At 36.8% G+C, this 22465-nt stretch overlaps 1 protein-coding gene and 1 pseudogene across 3 annotated transcripts in view; one reads left to right on the forward strand and one right to left on the reverse strand.

Annotated features, from left to right (window-relative positions):
- The window catches only part of IMMP2L (inner mitochondrial membrane peptidase subunit 2), an 880842-nt gene that overhangs the window by 124685 nt on the left and 733692 nt on the right, over positions 1 to 22465 (forward strand). The window lies entirely within an intron of this gene.
- LOC119469045 lies at positions 10042 to 19939 on the reverse strand (annotated as a pseudogene). The gene has a single exon (XR_005197865.1). The product of XR_005197865.1 is annotated as a probable 28S rRNA (cytosine(4447)-C(5))-methyltransferase (transcript).

Raw genomic sequence — 22465 nt, forward strand, 5'->3', positions numbered from 1 at the left:
AGCCACAAAAAGGACAACATAGCATATTTAAAGTCTCTAAATAGGTAGTAGACAATTTATATAGTACTTTGATATTTGTTCTTTGTCCATTTTTTTTTTAATTGGGCACAGTTGCTATGTGAAAGATTCGCATTTTTAATTGCTTCCTGGTCTAGGGAAACCGTTCTAATCCGAGTGTTCACTTTTGGGATTTCAAGGCCTTAGAGCATTGCTTCCCAAAGTGTGTTCCAGGTAAAACTTGTTATTGCAAACCCCCCCCCCCCCCCCGGTGGTAATACCATCAAATGTGAATGCTTATACCTTTAATTATTTAAAATGAAATACATGCTGCTGTGATTTAGTGGTGAATAAGCAAAACCTAATCTATATTGGTGACTGAAAAGATTGCAGAATCTTCCAATAGCAGTATATAAAATATAAAAAGGAGGGATTTAATGTACATATATTTATTTTAAATTATTTTGACATATTCAAGAAGCTACTAGAAATATGTAATTTACCCTTTTTAGCTGTAAAACAAAGTTTATGTTATTATAAGCTTACCCACATGATATTCCACACCCTAGGATGAATTTCCGCTCCCTGTACCCAATCTGGCAAAATTTTACTTACTCTTCATGATCCTGAAAATGCCCTGCCTGTCGTGTTTTTGTAGTGCTAAATGTGTATCATGCAATTCATTTCTCTTTTTCTGTAGCATTTGGAGACATCTGCTTCTTAGAGGTATTTGACAAATATTTGTGAAATAAATGAAAGCGTGGATGAATAAATTATATGTTTAATTAATTTAGCAAGATTTTTTATCCAGTCTTAACTATTGGGACCAGTTTTTCTGACTACTTGATCTAAAAGTGATCAGAAAGGGTTTCCCTTTCTGTTTTTCACATAAACATTTACGACTTTGATTACATTTATATTTCAGTTGAAACAAACAACTGAAATGACAACTGGAAAACCACAGAGGGCAATATATGAAGGAAACTTAAAATGACTTCATGAAATGACTAATGACCTGGATTTAGAGGAATGTCAGAAGTACACATGGCTAGCATTCCATTATACCTTATAATTGCTCTAATGGCAGCAGACTATGTAAACCTGAAAGTCACTTGACAGAGATTTTTGCCTGGTGGTCAGCAAATGTGATACAATTTTGTGACCCAAATAAGCACATATTTTACAAAGGTTTTAAAATATGGCGATTGTTTCAAATGTTTTGGTTTTGTGATAGAAATGCTTAATATAATTTGGCTTTTAGAATGATCTGTTATAAAATATTTAAAATATAGTTTTAATTAATAAACAATGAAGAGAAATATTTTGGAATGTATGAAATTACTCTGTGTTAAGAGTCTCCACATTTAAAATATAGTTTTAAATAGCATGGTTATACATAATGCATAGATGATTATACAGATGTAATAAATCTCAGCTATTATTCAGGTACCTTGTGATATATGTATCACCTAATATATTTAAATGCTGAACTTTTGTCAGTAGAGAAAAAAAGTCACCAGTAATATCTAAAAATTAGCATGGCTTAGTCTAGGACACTGGCCCTCACAGTTTATTAATTACTTGTAGTCTCTAGCCTCTTTATTTTATTCATACCACAGCCAAACACTGAGTACTAGCCTATGGGTTGTAAGAATCTACAGAAACCACCCATCTATCTTCCTTCTCTCCCTCATTGTCTTCTTCCCTCTCTCCTTCCTTCCCAGCTCCTTAAAAAGATACTTGTCATGCACCTGTGTTGTAATAATACTGTATTAAATGTGGGAGATATTGTGATGAGTAGAAAGTACCTTACTGTAATTAAGATTCTACAGATGCTGTTTGCATTTGTAAACATTAACTTCTAAGGAATCAGAGTTCACTTAAAAAAATCATACATCCCAGAGTTTGTGAATGGGTTTTGTAAAAAACAGGACATGTTGGTATATGTGATAAGATTGATTACTCAAAGTTGATCAAATGCCTATACTGTTCATTTCATTACATTATCTCTACAATGGAAAGAACTCGACTTGCTTTCCCATTGACCATCTGCGACAGCTATCATGCTCAGTGTGGCCATTAGTATAGTTAACTATCCTTTTCTTTAAAGAAGTTTCAACTGTATCTACAGGTGGTTTTTATTTGTTTCAAAACAACTATTTTAGGCTGGAGAAGTTTGGAATTTCTTATATGTTCTCTCAGTTTGTGTGGTAGTAAAGTGCTCACAGAGTCACAGGTTAGAAAACTTGATTTCTTTCTCCATTTTATTAATGGTGAGTTTGAATGACCAACTTAAGTATTTAATTTCCATTATTTATAATGAAGTACTTTTCAATTCAGGCTGAATCTCAGAAGAAAAAAATAATATAAAAATGTAACTATAATTACTTTAGAACAATTGAAACATTTTTATTGTGATAAAAATATATATAACATATAATGTACCATTTTAACCATTTTTAAGTGTATAGTTCAACGACATTAAATACATTCTTATTGTGGTGCAGCCATCTTTACCATCCATTTCCAGTATGTTTTCATCTTCCCAAACTGAAACACTGTATTCATTAAGCAGTGACTGTGTAATGCTTCTCCACTACTTCCAGTGTCTGGTAACCACCTTATTATTTTATTTTTCTATGAATAGGACAATATTTTTTGAGTAAGGGCAGTAAATTTTCATTTTGCCCTGTGAACCATGAAAATCTGAGACCAGTCTCAGTTAATTTAGAAAGTTTATTTTGCCAAGGTTAAGGACATGTGCCTGTGACGTGGCCTCCAGAGGTCCTGATGACACGTGCCCAAGGAAGTCAGAACACTGCTTGGTTTTATACATTTTATGGAGACATGAGACATCAATCAACACGTATAAGATGAACTTTGACTCTGTCTGCAAAGGCGGGACAACTCGAAGCAGGGAGGGGCTTCCGGCTGTAGGTAGATAAGAGACAAAGGGTTGCCTTCTTTTGAGTTTTTGAGTTTCTGATCAGCCTCTCCAAAAGAGGCAATCATATACACATTTATCTCAGTGAACAGAGGGGTGATTTTGAATCGAATGAGAGGCAGGTTTGTCCTAAGCAATTCCCAGCTTGACTTTTCCCTTTAGCTTAGTGATTTTGGGGCCCCTTTCCTTTCACAGCTCCAAATCATCTAGGTAAGACATTTTTTCTTCCTTTTTAAAAAATCTTTAGTAAGTGTAACTTACTTTCTCAGGGCCTAATCAGAGAAATAGAGCTACAGGGATATGTATATTCCAAGTTTAAATTCAGTTCTTTAATGTATTTAACAAAACTTCTCATTTTTAATTAATAATTTGAAATATCTTGTTCTCAGCTGCCAATATATTCTTCATATATTGGAAAAAATTATTCTACAGCTGTAGGAGGCACCAGCAAATAAGGCAATTATACAAATGCAACTTATTTAAAGCTTTAACCATTTATGTGAAGCTAGGCATTTGATTTGTATGGCAATGACTTTCAGAAATCGGATTTGTAATTTATTTGATGTAATTTCAGCCTGTGAATATCTTTGCAATACAATAATGAAAAAATAGTTTATTGAAGGATGGCTTAATGAAATGTAAAGAGTATGAAATGAAATGTAAGTCAAATACAACTTAGGGGCTATTTGCATAAATGGCATTTAGCTATTAGGCATTTTTATATTTGTATATGCATTTTCATAGTACAAAAAAAGTGGTTATACAAAGGTTTGTTTCATTAGGAGCAATCTCTTAAATCAAATTAGATAACAGAAATTGTTGTGCATTTTTTATTTTCTTAAATGAAATGGTATTGTCAGGCCAGCATTTGATTTGATCAATATATTGTTTACTCAAAGAAAAACCTTAGTGGTTTGAATAACCATAACTGTAAATGCATTAAGAACCTCACTGACAGTAGCACTGCAAAGCTCAAAGGCACTCAGTGTAACCTAATTACTAGGAATGACATTTGTATTAGTGCTAGTGAGATGTGAGCTTTTTGTACTGAAGGCTGAAGAGATATCAGATTAGGTACAGAGTGAGCAGAAGGGACATATTTCAAATTTACCTTTTAAATCCTAGAATTCAGTGACAATAATGTGACGGTTATTGATATACATGTAGGTGCATATAGGAGGAAGAAATGAGTATGTAGAGATTACTAATTAGTGAATATATTTTAATCAAGACATAATTTTCTAGCATCGGGGTCAGATCAAGGGTTTATTGGGGACCTGAAACAGACTATTTGGAGGCAGTCCTCCTAAAAAAATAAAAAATGACAAATACAAATTTATATACAAGTCAATATGTATTTAGAATGAGAAAAGAAGTCACAACTGATTACAATTTCAAAAAAGATGGTCAGTGACATTATCATGATAATATTTGGAAAAATAGCTGCTGATTACACTTTTAAACTACCTTTTTTTTACATATATAGGATGCATAATGTTTGAGTGCCTCCTCATGACAATGACTTTATAATATAATTTCTTATAGATATGGAAAGATAAATTAGACTTTCCTGTAGTAAGGTTAAGAAGCTTTTGTTTTTATTACTGATAATGGAGCTGTATAAAATGTGCATCTTTACTCGCATAGTGTTTATAGAACAGCTACAGATTTGGCCTCTGCAAAGGCAGTGTCTGAGTTCTATTTCATTGTGAATACCATCAAAAAGAAAAAAGAAAGGTCTGCTGCATTTGTAATTGTGTATGCACTATCAGCTGTATTCCTAATAAGAAAAACTTGATTAGGCATTGATTAAAATGAAATTATCTGCTTATACTATTTTGTCTCCTGATTGGAAGAATTTTTCACAGAGTAGCTTTGGGCTGTGTAAATTCAGACTCTGCTTCTGTCCCATTTGCCACAAATCTTTAGTTCTAGTTGCCATTTGTGGCAGAGGTTACATATTCAGGGCTTTTCATAGACCTCTGACTATCTTCATATCAGGACCCCATGTGAGTTAGTACAGTCGGAAAGGGATGTTTTCCTAGAAGCCATTCCTATACTGGAAGAGATGGTAAATTAATTAGACGTAGAAATGACTGAGAACCACTTACATATATCTTACTAAAAACAATGTACTACCAATTCTGAATGTACCACCCAAACTGAATATATCACCCTTTGCTTGGTCGCCAGCTTGCTTGCTGTGACTCCCTCCACCTGACACCAGTAGAAGGTGGGTGGAGGGGAACTAGGAGTGGAAAGAGACAGATATTTTGTGGGAAAAATATCTTACTTTTGCAAATTTTACTAAAATATATAATCATGGACACATTGCTAAGACCCCTTTCAGGTACCTGCAGGGACATTTTCAAATGAGGAGGGCTGAAGCTTAAGCTTTCTGATGAGTTTTATGGTAAACTCAACTCTGTCAAATAAGTGCTATTTCTGAAATGATAGAAACCTGATATGGTAGCTTCTAACCATATAGAGCTGTTGAATACTTGAGATGTGGTGAGTCCAACTAAGGAATTGAATCTTTAATTTCATGTACTTTAAATTATTCTCAATTTAAACAGATACTTGTAGTTTATGGTTAATGTGTTGGACAATATATATCTAATTCATTAATATATTTATGTAAAATTAAGGCTAATTTAATTCTATTGAAGGTCTTATGTATTATAGCATATTCTGCTTAACTTTGGATGTCATTTAAGCATTAAACTCTCAATTGTGGCCTAATTGTATACTATATATGATTCATGTATTGCCTACTGGGTAAGTAAGCAATTTTCATAATTATGGACAAATAGTATACTGGCAGACCTATGCATATTAAACTGAAAAAATACTTTTAAAGTGGTTCTTCTGGTTGGGATTTAAAAAATATGATTATTAGAACCAATTATATTTAAAAACCTACATTATGGGCTAAAATATGTGTTTTCAAAGCAGGGGTTAAAACTTTTTACATGAAGTACTTTCATTTTTCTCTTAGGAAATTTAATAAGGCATCTCCAAAGACAGAGGGAAAGTGGATTATTTGGTTGACATGCTTAATATTTTATTTCACTGCTTAGTTTGCTAATCCTAGTGGTTCAAACCAGATTTCAAAATCTGGGCTAAATCTCTATCATGCTATAACATGGCATGTAACAGAAACTCCTGAATATTCAATTGGTAGAAAAGGAGAAAGCATGCATATTGTTTAGTACAATTGTGTGAACTGCTATGAGATATAATTACATACAATTTTCTGAAAGACTGTGTATTTTATTCATTGTATGCCTAGCACAGGAAAGAAATTTTTCATTATTGTTAATGCAGTGAATAGGTGACCTTTCAAGCCTCACATATATAGTTTTAATATTTACTTTAATAGAATAACTGATGATTTTCTGTTTACGTGCTGTTGCGTTTATTTGCACAGTTGGGTGTTAACAGAAATTTGGAATAGATGTTCTCTGTGCATCTACATGTAATAATTATAATTAATGTTTAGAATGACTAACTTTTAAAAATTGAGATAATATTTACATAATATAACAAACCATTTTAAAGTGTACAATTCAGGAAATTTATGCAAAATCTCTTTTCAGAAATTTAGGACTCATGATATGTTTTATTTTCAGATTTCAAAATTTTGTTTTTTCCTGCATTTTTTTGTTTAAAACTTGTGAAACCTGTATATGTTTAAACATTAAAAATGGTGCGGCTCACGCCTGTAATCCCAGCACTTTGCAAGGCCGCGGTGGGCGGATCACGAGGTCAAGAGATTGAGACTATCCTGGCCAACATGGTGAAACCCCGTCTCTACTAAAAGTACAAAAAAATTAGCTGGGCATGGTGGCGCACGCCTGTAGTCCCAGCTACTCGGGAGGCTGAGGTAGGAGAATTGTTTGAACCTGGGAGGTGGAGGTTGAGTGAGCCGAGGTCGCTCCACTGCACTCCAGCCTGACGACAAATCGAAAAACTGTCTCAAAAAAAAAAAAAAAAAAAAAAAAAAAAAAAAAAAAAAAAAAAAAAAAAAAAAAAAAAAAAAGAAAAAAAATTAAAAACATTTAATTATCACTTGGTAGTAATTTGTAAAATCCTAAGTAGAATTGTATGTTGTTATGTAAAATTTCTTTAAAATTGAGAATTTTAATCCTAGATTGCTTCCTGATAGATTGGTCACTGCATTTTATTCTCAGGTGCGTAATTTTTTTCTGTAGGCTGTGGTTGTGTCATATATACTAGTTGTAATTTGGCTTTTCAAAATATCAAATGCCAACTATATGTAAAAGAAATAAATTTTTATGACTATGAAATTCAGTTCAATTGTCAAAATGTACAAAAGCCCCAAATGTCTTCTTTTAGCCTATTTTGTTGACTTTGGTGATTTGTCAACCTGAAGGTAATAGACAATATTAGTTTTCAATTGCTGTGTAATAAGCCTCAAACTTGGCGGCTTATAAAAACATAAGCTAATTGTCTCAGACTTTTTGTAGGCCAAAAGTCTGGACATAGCTGGATCTTGTGCTCAAGTTCTTATATGCTAAAGTCCAGGTCTTCCCTGGGCTACAGTCTCATCTGGGGTCTCACAGGATCCTCTTTCAGCTTCATGTGGTTGTTTGCATAATCCAGTTCTTTGGGGCTGTGTGATTGAAGCTCACATTTTCTTGCTAGCTCTTGTTTGGAGACCGCTCTCAGTCTCTAGAGGTCCCCTTCTGTAAGTCCTGGCTACATGGCTCCTGCATAAGGCCCCCTTTTTTCAGAGAAGCAGGAAAAGCTCTCTTATGCTTTGAGGCTTATCTTTCAAGAGGACCCAGTCTCTTTTAAGGACTCCCAGAATCATCTCTGTTTTGACAAATTCAAACTTTGGGACCTTAACAACATTAATAAAATATTTTCATCCTTGTCATATAATATAACATCATACTGGGAGTGAAATCTATCATGTTTAAAGTCCTACCCACCCCCAAGGGTAAGGGAATCTTCAGAGTGTGTGCACCAGTGGGCAAGAATCTGGGATGCCACCTTAGAATTTTGCCTATCATAGGAAGCTATGGGAAAATTTGAAAATGCATTTTTAAAAAATTATTAGACTGTATTTTTTTAGTGCGTTTTATATTTGTGCAGCGAGTTCCCATATAAACCCCTTTTTCCTGCACACAGTTTCACCTATTATGATAGTCTTACATTAATGTGCACTTGTTAAAACTGATGAACTAATATTGATACAATATTATTAACTAAAGTCTATACTGTACATTAGGGTTCATTATTTGTGTTGTATAGCTCTATGGATTTTGACAAATGCATGTCATAAATCCACCATTGCAGTATCGTACAGAATAGTTTTACTTCCCTAAAAATCCCATGCTCCACCTGTATTCATCCCTACCTTTCTCCTGCCCCTCACTCCCACTACTGATCTTTTTACTGTTTCTACAATTTTGTCTTTTTTAGAATGTCACTTAATTACAGTTTTTCATACTGGCTTCTTTCAGCAGTATGCTGGCTAATACTCTTTCATGTCTTTCCACAATATTATAGGTTATGATTTTTTAAATCACTCACTAATATTTGATTGCATAGATGTACCCTAGTTTGTTGATTCAGGAAGCCACCCTCTGGGTCTCTTTGATGCTTGCTGGGAAATTGCCTGCAGAGGTGACATTGAAATTCACTTGGAATCTTCCTGCAGGGGAACAGAAGGAAAGGGCTTCTCTTTCTGGTTTCAGTGTTCTTTATTCTCTTCTTGCTTCTGTGGTATGTGGTGGAAGTAAGCCAACGCCTGAGGAGGGTCCAAGTTCAGTGCAGAGATTCTCATGGGCGTGTTATTGAAATGGGAAACTGCTGGTTGGAACATCTTGAGACTTGCCAGGAAACCACTTGGGATGCTGGTGGAACTGGCTGGGAAGTTGCTTATGTAGGTACTGCTGCAACTTGCTGGGATGCGAGTACCAGTGGGTGTCTTTAAGTTGCTGATGGCCATAGGAAAAACGAGAGAACAAAGCATGTTGGAACCAGAAAGAGAAGCTCCTTCCTCCTACAGCGTCCCCTTTAGCAGCCTCTAATAACAAAACTTAATGTTACAGCAGCTGGCAAAGAAAAGATAACAGGGCCCAGCTCCCATATAACAAAGCAGTACAGTGAAGGGTAAATTTGGAGCTGACAGGCAAGAGGTTGATAATTGACACACTTCCTGTTTCAACTTTGCTGACAATTTTTTTTTTTTCTTAAATCAGGATTGAATGTTTGATTATTACCACATGCTTTTCTGTAACCATTGATGTGGTTATATAGTTTTGTTTTGTTTTTTAATGTTAATATGGTAAATGACATTAACTGGATTTTTGGATGCTAAGCCCATCTCACATTCCTGGATAAGCCAAACCTCATCATGATGTGTTTTTTTTTTTTCCATATTACTGAGTTTGATTTGGTAATATTTTGTTAAAGATCTTGGTTTTTTGGATGGAGTCTTGCTCTGTTGCCAGGTTGGATGCTATCGTGGCTCACTGCAATCTCTGCCTCCCGGGTTCAGGTGATTCTCCTGCCTCAGCCTCCCGAGTGGGTAGGACTACTGGTGAGAGCCACTATACTCAGTTAATTTTTGGATTTTTTATTAGAGATGGGGTTTTACCATGTTGGCAGGGATGGTCTCGATCTCTTGACCTTGTGATCCACCCACCTCAGCCTCCCAAACTGCTGGGATTAAAGGCGTGAGCCACCATGCCCGGCCTGTTAAAGATCTTTATGTCTATATTCATGAGATATATTGGTCTTCCTTTTTTTTCTTTTTTGTAATCTCTATCTGGATTTGGAAGTTTGGTGACTTTTTAAATAGGGCTGGGAAGTATTTCTTCTTTTTTGTATTTTCTGAAAAAGTTTGTATAGGGTTTAATTCTTAAATATTTGATAGAATTGATCAGTGAACCCATCTGGTCTTGAAATTTTCCTTTTGAGAAGATTGCTAATTATGAATTAATTTTTTTTCACAGGTTGTAAAATGTGTATTAAATTTCATGGGTATGCACAGTGGAAAAGGCATCCTCACAGAGACAAGACTTCCAACCCAGTGACAATGGCAGTGAGCCACCCCAATCTAGTTTTCAGCCATCTGAGATGAGTGGCTGGCTGTTGCCCCTGGACTAAGATTTCCTCCTCTTTGCTGCTGGTGGTGGTGGGGGGGTGCATGGCTGGAACTGACAGGAGACACAGTGGGAGACTAAGGGCCCTTAGGGGTGCCATTTTGTTTCTGGAAGGCAGCTTTCTTGAAAGGCTGCTCTGACAACTGCTGTTTCTCAACCCCTTTGGCCCTTCCAAAGGGCTGATGATGGCCCTTAGGCTTAAGGGTGGCCCAGGTCTTTGATGGGAATAGCACAGCCAGTGTTTCTGTGTTCGTGCCCTTGGGAGGCGCATTGTGTTGAGGAAGGCAACTTTCTTGGAGGACTGTAATTTAGGTGATCGTTGCTTTAGCTTCCCAGTCACCTTTTTGCTCCCTGATCCCTTTGGCTTTTCCAGCTGTCTGACTGCAATTTTTGAGCCTGGAGGAAGCGTGGGTCTTTGTGACAGAAGGTATAGTGGACAGCTCTGAGTCTGCCCCTTTGGAGATGCCATTCAGCTTTTGGAAGGAGGCCTTCTTGGGATGTTGCTGTTTCTGCAGCTGCTGCTTTGCCTTTGCAGCCCCTTTGGCCTTCTTGGCTGGCTGGCTGCTGTTCTCAGACTTGGGGTGACCTGAGGCAAGTCTACATTTGTAGGTGTGGCTGTTTCAGAATTTCTGGGACTGGGCGATAGAACTGGAGAATTTCTTGAACTTGGCAATAAAGAAACCATCCATATTGTGGATATGAGGGTAGAAGCGTCAGGTAGAACGCAGACTGGGGTGGAAGCGCCTTTCTGAAAAGCGGGTAAAACTTTCCTGGCCAAAGTCTAGGCCTGTGGGCAACAGTCGCAGATTCTGCTTTTTCAGAGCATAGTCTACCACCCACTCATTCTCTTCCACCATGATAGAACAGGTGCAGTAAACTAGGTAGCCTCCTGTCTTGGAGGTGGCATTGACAGTCGGTCGCACACAGGAGCAACTCCTAGAGGTGAGCACTCATCCTTGTTAGCCTTCACAGCTGGGTCCTTGGAGATGACCCCAGTGCCACTGCAGGGAGCATCCAGCAGTAGCCCCACACCACCTTGGGGAACTGGTGCCCCTCATAGTGGCTGATAACGGTGTTGGTAACTCCCAGCTGGGGCAAGTTGCCCACAACACTCTTGAGCAGCTCAGCATTGGCGTCATTGGCAAGGATCACACCTGTGTTCTTCCCCAGCTGGGCCATGTAGCTGATTTTTCCTCCAGGGGCAGAACACATGTCCAGGATCCGCTCATGTTCCTGCGGTGCCAAGGCCATGACGGGCAACATGCTGGAGAATCCCTTAGTGCCCAGCCAGGTACTCGAAGGTAGCACCAATGGGCACAGAAGAATCATATACCACTAGTCGAGTCTTTGACCACTTGCCCAGGGGATCCATGTTAACCCTACGATTGATTGGAGCCTGGGCAAGCTCTTGGCGTTGGGATTTCAAGGTGTTGGTCTGGAGGGTGACGGGCCGAGGTACCTCATTAGCTTCTAAGAACTCCACCAGCTCAAACAGAGGAAACAGGTCCATGAAAGAGGTCCATGAGCTTGCCAAGCAGAAAGTCTTCATAGGAGTAGTAAGTGGCCAGATCCTTCTTGAGACAGTTCAGTTATTCAGAACGAGACCGCCCTTCCTCCTGCTGAGCCCCCAAATCACGCAGGAATCCTCACAATATCCTGGATTCACTTGTGAACTCCTTGTGGGTCTGGAGCCTGGGCATTCTGCTCCATCTCCCCAGCAGGGGGCAGCACAAATGCCTCCTCATCCACATTGATCTGCAGGCCCTCATCTGCCTCCTCCTCCTTTGGGGGGCCTGACTCAGGGGTCACTTCTTCCTCTTCCTCTTCGGCCTCCATCTCCTCTTCACTCCACTGAACCCCAGCAGAAGCTTCCCGGGCCTTCTGCTTACGAGCAGCTTTTTCAATGGGCAGCACTCTTCACCTTCCTCGTCACATTCTCAGAGTTGGAGTCAGTTCTATAGTCATTTACCGTATCAGCATCACTGTCCTCGGGGCCCCGGAGGTCCCCGTGGTTCACCACACCATCTTCTTCAGAGTCTTCCTCCTCCTCTTAGCAGCATTAAATAGGGACTGGGTTCCCTTCTTACCAGCTGTCTGGACAGTTCCTGCAGAGATCCCTTTCGGGAGCTTTCCAGGCAAGGGCTTGGCCACAGGAGACTTCCTTGTCTCAGGGGCTTCCGCAGAGCCCAAGTCCTATTGATTGCTCTCTTTCGAGCACGACTAGACAGCCTCTTGGAATTTTCATCACTTACTGCAGGCGAAAATCTGGCGAGTTCCTTTCGGCACCCTTCTGCTTCTGGCCTTTCGGCCTTGCCCCCGCTTCTCCTTCTTTGTAGGGTCCAACTTGCGCCCCATGGTACAGAACAGGGATTACGGCCTGAGACTGCACTTCGGGCGGCGCTCCACGTGCACTCCGGGGCTAGCTTTTGGCCCGCATTCGCCAAAGAATCGTTCCACGCAGGCGCACGGGTAGAGTTAAATTTTTGAGATTGATAAGGGGTTTGAGTCAGTTTTGTAATTTGCGTCTTTTAAGCAGTTGATTCATTTAATTTATGCAAGTTATTGGCATAAAATTGTTGATAATATTCCTCTATTGTTTTGATGTCTGAAGTATTTGGAGAAAATATTTTTATTTCTGATATTTGTAATTTGTATCTTTTCTACTTTAATCCGATGGTCATTCTAGTATTTATCATTTAAAAATGTTTTTCAAAAAGCAGCTTTGGGTTTGTTTTTTATTTCGTTGATTATTTACTTGTTATTATTTCTCCCTTTCTATGTACTTTGATTTTAATTTGCTTTTTTCCTAACTTGTAAAGGTAGAAGTTTATTTTTATTTATTTTTACTACAAAATTTCATCTAAAACAGTGGCTCCCAAATTTTGTTGCAAATTGAAATATTCTGGGGAATCCTTAAAAATGAATAATTCTGTCTCCCAACCCCAGATATTTTTATTTAGTTGATTAAATTGATAGGGGGTACAATGGGATTTTAAAAAAACTTCCCATATGAATTTTAGTGTGCAGCACATTTGGGGAAACACTGTTCTGAGCAGTATTTTAGCTTTTTCCCCACCAATTTTTATATATTGTGTTTTGATTTTTATTCAAGATGTCTTAAAATTTCCCTTGTGATTTCTTTTTTCCATTGGTTATTTAGAATTATATTGTTTGACTTCCAGATATATCAAGACTTCTTCCTTAATTGATTTCTATTTTAATTCCTTTGTGATCAAACAAAGTACTCTGAGTGATTTCAGTCAATTTTTTTTTTAAGGCCTGGAATGTGCCCGGTTTTGTTAATTTTTAAATGTGTGTTAGCAAATCGTGTGTATTCTGCTATTGCTGGGTGAGTGTTCTGTAAATATCAAATAGGTCAACTTGTTAAAGGTACCACTCAACTATTTTATATCCTTACTGTTTCTGGTCTCTTTGTTTTGTCAGTTACTGAGAGAGTAGTGTTGAAATCAACTATTATTATAGGTTTGTTTTTTTCTCCTTTCAGTTCTAATTTTTGCTTCACGTGTTTTGAAACTCCATTATTAGGTGCATAAATATTTAGAATTCTTATGTCTTCTTTTTAATAAATTGTCATTTTATAGTTCACTACTGCAGTTGCCTCCTACCCTTCCATTCGATGACCACTTTTGCAGGCTTCAGGGGGACCAGGAACAAAGTTGGGGCCTAGCACCCCCACTATTCTGCCAGCTGGGGAGAACAAGTCACACTTACAAATTATCACAACAATTAGCACCTGTACTTTGGAGATCTGCGAAGTGAGAAGGCCCCAGTTCACTTTTTACTGTGGAAACAACGATATTCCTTCAGCCTGAGGGAATTAGTGTTGATGAAACCGGTGCCATCAATTGGCTCATAATTGCCCTGCACGTTGATGCGCACGAGATCCCCCTTGTAGAGAGATGGTAGCAACTCCTGGCTGATGATGTACGGCCCTTGAAGCTGGGCACCTGCACACGTTCCCTTCCATTTGCTCCTGGGACTTGGTGGTGTAATGATGGACAAATTTACACTCAGGGTTGATTTTGTGCACTTCCTGATCCATGGTGAAGGCCTCAATGTCTTAAATGAGTGCGGTAAAGGCTGGTGCCTGCTGGGGTCTTGTAGATGCCTTTGGACTTTATTCCAATGAAGCAGTTCTCCATAATGTCAATACAGCCCACGCCGTGCTTCCCTGTGACTTCGTTCAGGTACGCAAAAATCTCCAAGGAGGTCTGGTGGGGTGGTGCCATCCTGATGGTCACTTTCACAGGGACTCCTTTTTTTGAGCTTGATCTAGAGAATTTCAGGTGCGTTGTGGGCTTTGCCTGGGTCCTTGGTATATTGATAATAACATCTTTGCCTTTATTTTATGTTCATTTTTGAAACATATTTGATCTGGCTGTGTGATTTTAGTTTCACAATTTTTTTCTTACAGCACTCTAAGAACGTCATTTCATTTCCTTCCAGCTTGCATAGTTTCTGACAAGACTTATGTGTTATTGTTATGTTTGCTCCTATGTAGATAATGTGCCTTTTTTTTTCTGGCTACTTTTAAGATTTTCTCTTTATTACTTTTTTTTAATAGCAATTTGATTATAACATGTCTTGTCATGGATTTTCTTTATTCTGACTGGGCTTTGTTGAACTTCTTGGATTTGCAGGCTGGTAGTGTTTATTCAAAAAAATTAGGGGCATGTTTTTTTTTAAATATTTTCTTGACCACTTTCCTCTCATTTTAGTACTTGAATACAAAAATGTTAGATTATTTGTTGTCCTTACATATTATCAAGACTATTCATTTTAAAATGTTTTCTTCCTTTGTACTTGGTTTAAAATAATTTATATTGCTATGTTTTCAACTTCACTGATATTTTGTAGTGAAGTTGTAGTGTTTTGTCTGCTGATCATGTCATCCAGCAAAATTTTCCTATCAAAAATGTTTAAAAATATTTAGACAATTTGGTTCTTCTTAAGAACCAAATGTTCTAATATGTTCTGTTTGTCTTCTAATTATGTTCATATTTCCTTTAAGTCTTTAATCTTATTGAACTTATTTTAATAGCTGGGTTAAGGCCTTTTTATGTTAATTTTGTTATCTTTGTTAATTCTGGACCTGTTTTTATTGACTGATTTTTCTCCTAGTTCTGGGTAACATTTCCCTGCCTTTTATTTGCCTGTCTTTATTTATTTATTTTTTAACTATTAGGCATGAATATTAGTATTTACATTGTTCAGCTGAATTTGAACACTGTAAATACTAATTTACATTGGCTTTTCTTTTTGGTTACTAATGTAATACTAATTACATTTTTCTTTTAAATGGTCTCTCTACCACCCTCCACTTTTTTGGTAGGCATTTAAATTATTTGCAGATCAGTCTGATCATATCAAGGCTTATTTTTATGCTTTTCAAGGATACTCTACGGTATTCTTTAGAGCTAGTTTAGACTCACTACTATGGCATGAGCTTTCTGGAGCCTCTGCAGACTACTCTGGGTATTCAACAACAAGGTCTCTTCATTCTTGGAATTTTTCACTTTATAGCCCCCCTGAAATTGATCTTTTCCTGCTAGCTATTTTTTACTTGGCTGCTTGGGGTTTCACCATATACAGCACGGATTCCTGTTCAAAGCCTCCTGAGTGTTCTTATGCCAATCTCTGCATAGCATTTTCTTTGTCTGTAATATGTCGCACAGATTACAGCCATCCCGGCCTCTTCAAACTCTGATCTGTATCTCAACTTATTTGGACCATGAAGCTCTTTTTGATTTCCCTATTCTTATACCACAGTTTGGACTTTGCGTCTAGGTTGGAAGAGAGGCAGTCTTAGATATCACCTGATTTGTTGCCCTTCTGTTAATAATCACGGGCCTCTTCTGCCTTTTGTCCACTATCTGAAATAGCTTTATATATTTTGCTCGCTTTTTTAGTTATGTATAGGATTTTGAGGGCAATCCTGTAGAAGCTCAGCATAATTATTTGTTCCATTTAAATTTAATGTAATGAATGTAATTATTCTAGACCTGAATATTGAATCTGGTTACTTTTAGAAACAAGCTTTATGTTACAGTATGTATTTTCAATAATTTCAAATAATTCTTTGTATGGAGACCATAAGATTATTTAAGCAAGGTTATACTGATGTCTTAAAAAAAACTCTCAAGTTTTTCATAAGATACCCTGTAGGTCATTTAATTTTGCATGCATGTATGTGTAAGTTGGCGATGTGCATGTACAGCTTCTTTTAAAAATGGATTGGGACCTAACAATAAAAACATGCAGTTGTAATGGTTCTTACTGTAGTGCATGTTGAATTATGAGAGTTACTCATGGTTATATGTTACCCATGGGAACTTTTAGTGTGCTTGGTTATATAGATCTGCACATTTTTAGCTATAGGCTGATAACTATATTGAATCATAAATTTATTACTCAAGCAGTGTTTTCTAGGTGGACGTTAAATTTTAAGAGAATTAAGGGTAGGAATTAACTTTTATTAAATGCCTTCTTCAACTTTAAATGAATGTCTTAAATGTAAATATTACTAATTTGTGTAATTAATACACAGAAGCATTTAATTATTAGTTTAGAACAAAAATTAATTACAACATTTCTTAAGAATACTAGAGGAAACAGGGAAAATATAAGTGAAAACAATTTAACTGACAGAAGCTTGTCAGCACTTAGCAACATTTATTTTCAATTACAAATGGTACTTTTTTTTTTAGCACCATTTTTATGCTAGCTTTGCATCGATATATCATCTAGACAGAAAGTGCTGATGCAGGTTTTCCAGTGCTAGCCTGCAAAGGAATTGAAGGTGAATGTGGTTTTAGTTACATCTCCTGCTTCCTCTACATCTGTGCTTTGTGTTTTATTAGACTGTTTAAAATACGTTGTTGTCAAATATGTAAGTGTCAGGCTTACTGACCATTTATGTGCTTTAGTTTAAAAAAAAATACTACATACAACATGGTTCATTTATCAGCTGTTTTTTCTAGGACTGTCTGTAAATTTGAGAGTGTTTACTGGTAGATACACGAGAAGTTAGTATCTCCAAGTTTTTCAGTCATGTTGGTTTACTGCCATGTGAAATATATTACTGAGCTTTCATATGAAAAAGATAAAACACACTGTGGTCTTGTCCATTGTGCATTTCAGTTACAGGAACAAAATGATATGCTTGCAGTTCTGTGACATGAGGCATTAGAAAAATCTTTGTTATATAGATTGTGTGACTCAGAGTTGTGTGTGTGTTTATGTATGACTCTTGCAGAATAAAGTTGTATTTATGTGTACCCATAGTGATATTTCTGTGTCTGTATGAACATAGTGATTCAGTAGATTAGATCATGAGCATTCTTTACATTTGTCTATAGTAATTAAGTCTCTCACTGAATATGAACCAGGTACTGGCCAAGCTGTTTTACAATAAATATTATACTTATTACTTGTTTCAATGGCTAGTATATATAGTCAGAAGTGTTGCAGTTTGGTCACTTCTTGGAAAATCTTAAATACGCTTCTTATGGGGAACTTACCATGTTTATACACGTGTGTTGTTGTCTTCTTTTTTTTTGTTTTAGATAAGTGCTGTTGCTTAGCATTTAAGTGCTATTGCTTAGCATTTAAAGTAGAATGTTTTATTTTTATAAGTTAATATTTAGTTCTGTGAGCTAGAGCATGCTATTTAATTTTCCCATGCCTGAGTTATGTCATCTCTGAAATTGGAATAAAATAGTTCCAGCTTCATAGGATTGTGTTGAAGATTAAATGATTTAACATATGAAGCACTCCGAACAATTATTGAACCCAAGCAAATTTTCAGTGAGTAGTAGTTATTATCATTAGTCAATTTAAGAATCAACCAGTAATCTTTCTTTTTTCTTTTTTATGTCTATATATATATATATATATATACATTTCATAAAATTCACTCATACTAAGTATAGAATTGATATATGGTGAATTTATAAGGTTGTACAGCTATCACTATAATCCAATTTTGGAATATTTTAATCACAACATTTTAGGCATTTGAGTATGAAGTTATAATTTTTAGTGCATTGTTTCAAATATGCTATTTTTAAACTATAATGTATGGGCTTATTTGTTAAGATGACGTAGTTGGAGTTTTCTGTTCCTAAATTTTTAGCTGATCTCTGTGTTGGGGGCACCTGTATACTTGGGAACAGTAAAAGCAGAGAAAGAGAGTTCAGAGATAACAGATAAACTCTTTAAATTTGAGTATTTCCATTTCTTGAGACCTTTGAAATTTTTGTAAAAGTATGCCATTGCACATTGTCTAGTAAGTAACTAAAGATGAGCCATGTAAGCACATGTGAAACTCACTATAGTTGGTAAAAGGAGTTTCACAGACTTGTAATGTCTTAGCTCAGAAAGATAACTGATTATATATTACCAGAAATCTTGGTTACATTTGTACTATATTTAATTTCTAGAACTGTAGTTCTAGCAATCTATACCTGGTATAGTTTTTATTTTTCTGAAAGTAACAGATGCAAGGTGAAGTAGGAATTAAGGAACTTCTTTAGACACATCTTTTGGGTTGCATTTTGGAGTTCAGACACCAGAAGTGATTCTGAAATTTTTGTATTGACTGCTGACAGACATTATGTACCAAGAACTCCCATTACTGTAGGTCACTGAATTAATTTAAGAAATACCAATTGACATCATTCCTTTAGGGAATTGTGGGCTACTGCTTGATATTATTGTCTTTGACAAATGTGCAAATTTAGAATAAATTTTATTTTTAGTGTGTTGGGATCCTAAGAATGAATTGAGTCCTTTCCAAATTTAAATGTTTTCAAATGGATAAAAAGTATAGTTCATAGATTTTCTTTCTACCTCTTTTCACTGAAATAGTTAAGTGCTTGAGTTTTCCATGAACTGGTGTATGTAGTTGCTTATTCCTAAATGGAAAAAGAGTTCCAGAAAGCATTTAAAAGTCTTGAGAGCTGTGCTCAGAAGTCATTGTGATTTGTGGGAAGAAGGTAGTCAAAATTGATATTCCTATGTGACTATTACATTTGAATGCATTTATATCCTGTTATTTGTAATGTGTTCTAGATGAAATCATTAGGATTTCTTTGTATGCTAGTTATCTACTCAGGTGAATTTACATCATTTGTACTCCAAAATATATGAAAAATAGATTGACTAGCATGAATTTCTGTGGCCATTTGCTTTCTAGCCGGGTAGATAAAGTACTGTGAGCTAGGGCTGTGTTAAATGTGATACACATGCCAGGCCTTCAAAAAGGATAAAACTCCCTGTGTGTTATGCTGCCGCTGTATTAGTTGATTAGTATATGTGTTTGGGGGTTGTTCCAAGTATGCCTCTTACAATTATATATTGGTTAAAAAGTAAACACTAAACCTTTCAAGAGACTTTTAAGTGGCATGGCTAATTTTGCCCCAATATTATTTTATATTTAGAATTCAAGCTATCATGTAAATCAAAGGATCTCAATTTTAACAGTATTACACAGAAAGGGATCCTCACTTCTATCCTTTTACAATCCTCTGCAGGATTCTTTACAACCTAAAGAATATTGGATTTTGTATTTGGGATGTGGCTTTCAAACTATGTAATTTGGAATAGCTGCTTAACTTTTTTCCCTGTGATTCTTCATGTGTAAAAGATAAAATAGTTGACTTAGTTATTTTATTGACCCTCTTTAAACAAAACATGTATTTTGAATACTTAGTATTCAGGGCTGCAGTGAGCCAAGATTGTGTCACTAGGTATGATTGCACCAACCTGGGTGACAAAGTGAGACCCTGTTTAAAAAAATATATGTATCTGGGCTGTATTAGTCTGTTTTTACACTGCTGTAAAGAATTACCTGAGATTGGGTAATTTATAAAGAAAAGAGGTTCAATTCACTTAGAGTTCTGCATGGCTGGAAAGGACTCAAGAAACTTACAATCATGGTGGAAGGCAAAGCGGAAGCAAGGCATGTGTTATATTGTGGCAGGAGAGAGAAAGAGTGAGGGGGAGGAACTGCCAAACAATTTTAAACCGTGAGATCTCATGAGAACTCGTTCACTATCATGAGGGCAGCATGGGAGAACTGCCCTGTGATCCAGTCACCTTCCACCAGGTCCCTTCCTTGACATGTGGGGATTACAATTTGAGATGAGATTTGGGTGGGGACACAGAGCAAAACTATATCACAGTGGTAACTTGTGCTTGTAGTCCCAGCTACCTGGGTGGTGGTAGCTTGCGTCTGTAGTCCCAGCTACCTTGGAGGCTGAGGTGGCGGGATCACCTGAGCCTGGGGTGGGGCGTCAAGGCTGCAGCGAGCCAAGTTTGCACCACTGCACTCCAGCCTAGGTGACAGAGTGAGACCCTGTCTCAGAAAAAGAAAATAAAGAGCAGTAAATAGACATAAATAAACATAATATGTTTGTGGAACTATGAAGGCAATGTGTCTGGAACCGAAAATTTCCATTGTGAAGGTATTAGGAAATAGTTTGAACATACAGATATGAATGCCACCCTGAGGATTTTAAATTTTATTTTATAGTAATTGAAGCTTTTTTTGTGTTGTTTTGAGACAGAGTCTCACTAGGTTGCCCAGGTTGGAGTGCAGTGGTGTGATCTCGGCTCACTGTAACCTCTGCCTCCTAGTAACTCAATAATTCTTCTGCCTAAGCCTCTCGAGTAGCTGGGACTACAGGTGCATGCCACTGCACCTGGCTAATTTTTGTATTTTTAGTAAAGACAGGGTTTCACCATGTTGCCTGGGCTGGTCTCGAACTCTTGACCTCAGGTGATCTGTCTGCCGCAGTTTCCCAAAGTGCTGGGGTTACATGCATGAGCCACCGCACATGGCTATAAATGGAAACTTTTAAGGTTTTTGAGCAAGTGAAGTGATAAAAACGCATCTTAATTCCAGAAAAGGATGACTCCATTTCATTATATGTGATAATCTATAGCAATGACCAAGAAAACTTGATATTAGGGACCAGGAACACAAGTTGGGTGTTTCATATAAAGTTAGTTTCAGAACAGAAGGTTTCTGCCTGGGTTTAATTTGAATATATAGGACATGTACATTGTGAAAGAATGAAGGATTGTTTTTTCCTGATTTTTGAAATGGGGTCTTGCTATGTGGTCCAGCCTGGACTGCAGTGGCAGTTCACAAGCACAATCATAGCTCACTATAGCCTTGAACTCCTGGGCTCAAGCAATCCCCCTGCCTCGGGCTCCTGAGTAAATGGGACTGGAGATACATACCCCCTGCCTGTCTTCTATTTTTTTTTAAAAACCCTGAATTTTTAACATGATAAACAGTCTCAGAATATTTTTATGGATTTTATTCACCAGTCTTGCATTTACCACTGTGTTTGGAATGTTGGCAGTGCTAAATAAATAATAGTTTAATGATCAGCCTATAGTCTTCCTAATTCTATTACTTAATAGCACCTCAAGCTTTTCCTTCCACCTGGCGTTGAATGTAGCTATGCAGTCCATGGTTTACTAGTTGAATTGCTCAGTATGACCATGACTTGCTTAACATTTTTCTCAATAAGACTTCATGAATATTTAAAGAATCTCCTGAACAGAGGCAATAGTCCACTACCAGTCAGAGCCCATATTTCCAGAGTGCTACAGAAAGTGTGATCTGTAGTGTTTCTTTGGAAAGGACATGGTAGGTGATTTTTCTCTTATTCGAAGAAGTACATTGACATTTGGAAAGGTATTAGAACTGCAGTTTTAATCCTACTTATCTATATATTATTTTAATGTGAAAATCCTTTTGCTACTACAGGAATTGTTTTTCTTTAAAGAACTGTATTCTGCCTTGTGTTATTGTTAGTTAAGCACAGGTCTATCTTACCAGAATACACTTGGGGAGGCAGAAAATTGACTTTAATTGCCTTTGCTCCCCCATAACACTTAGGATAGGTTGGCAATCAGAAAATATTTGAGTTAAAATACTGTCTTTAATGTTTATATGTAAATATTCACTAGAAAATTGTAATTGTATTTTATTTACCGATTCATCTTAACTCAGGTTATAACTTACTGGGTTGCATTTTAGATCAAGAGACTGAACTTTTGGCATATCTCAATAAGATAAACAATCTCACCACATGCTATCAAATTCTTACAAATAAAAGCAAATCTGTTCTGTTCAAAGTAAACTTACTCCCAACATTTATGGAAATATTTAAAACATCTAAACTAGAGCAAGGAAATGACAAAAAGCAAAAGAAAAAAAGCCTTTCCTTACCCAGAATATATTTGGGAAGAGATTATCAGTATAATCCTTTTTTTTCCACTTTTTTGGTATGTCTGCAAAATTATGTCTCCTCTGTTGATCATTATGGAAACAAGAAAAGTTGTAAAG

This window comes from Cebus imitator, unplaced genomic scaffold (assembly GCF_001604975.1).
Source record: "Cebus imitator isolate Cc_AM_T3 unplaced genomic scaffold, Cebus_imitator-1.0 Scaffold554, whole genome shotgun sequence".
NCBI classification, from domain to species: domain Eukaryota; kingdom Metazoa; phylum Chordata; class Mammalia; order Primates; family Cebidae; genus Cebus; species Cebus imitator.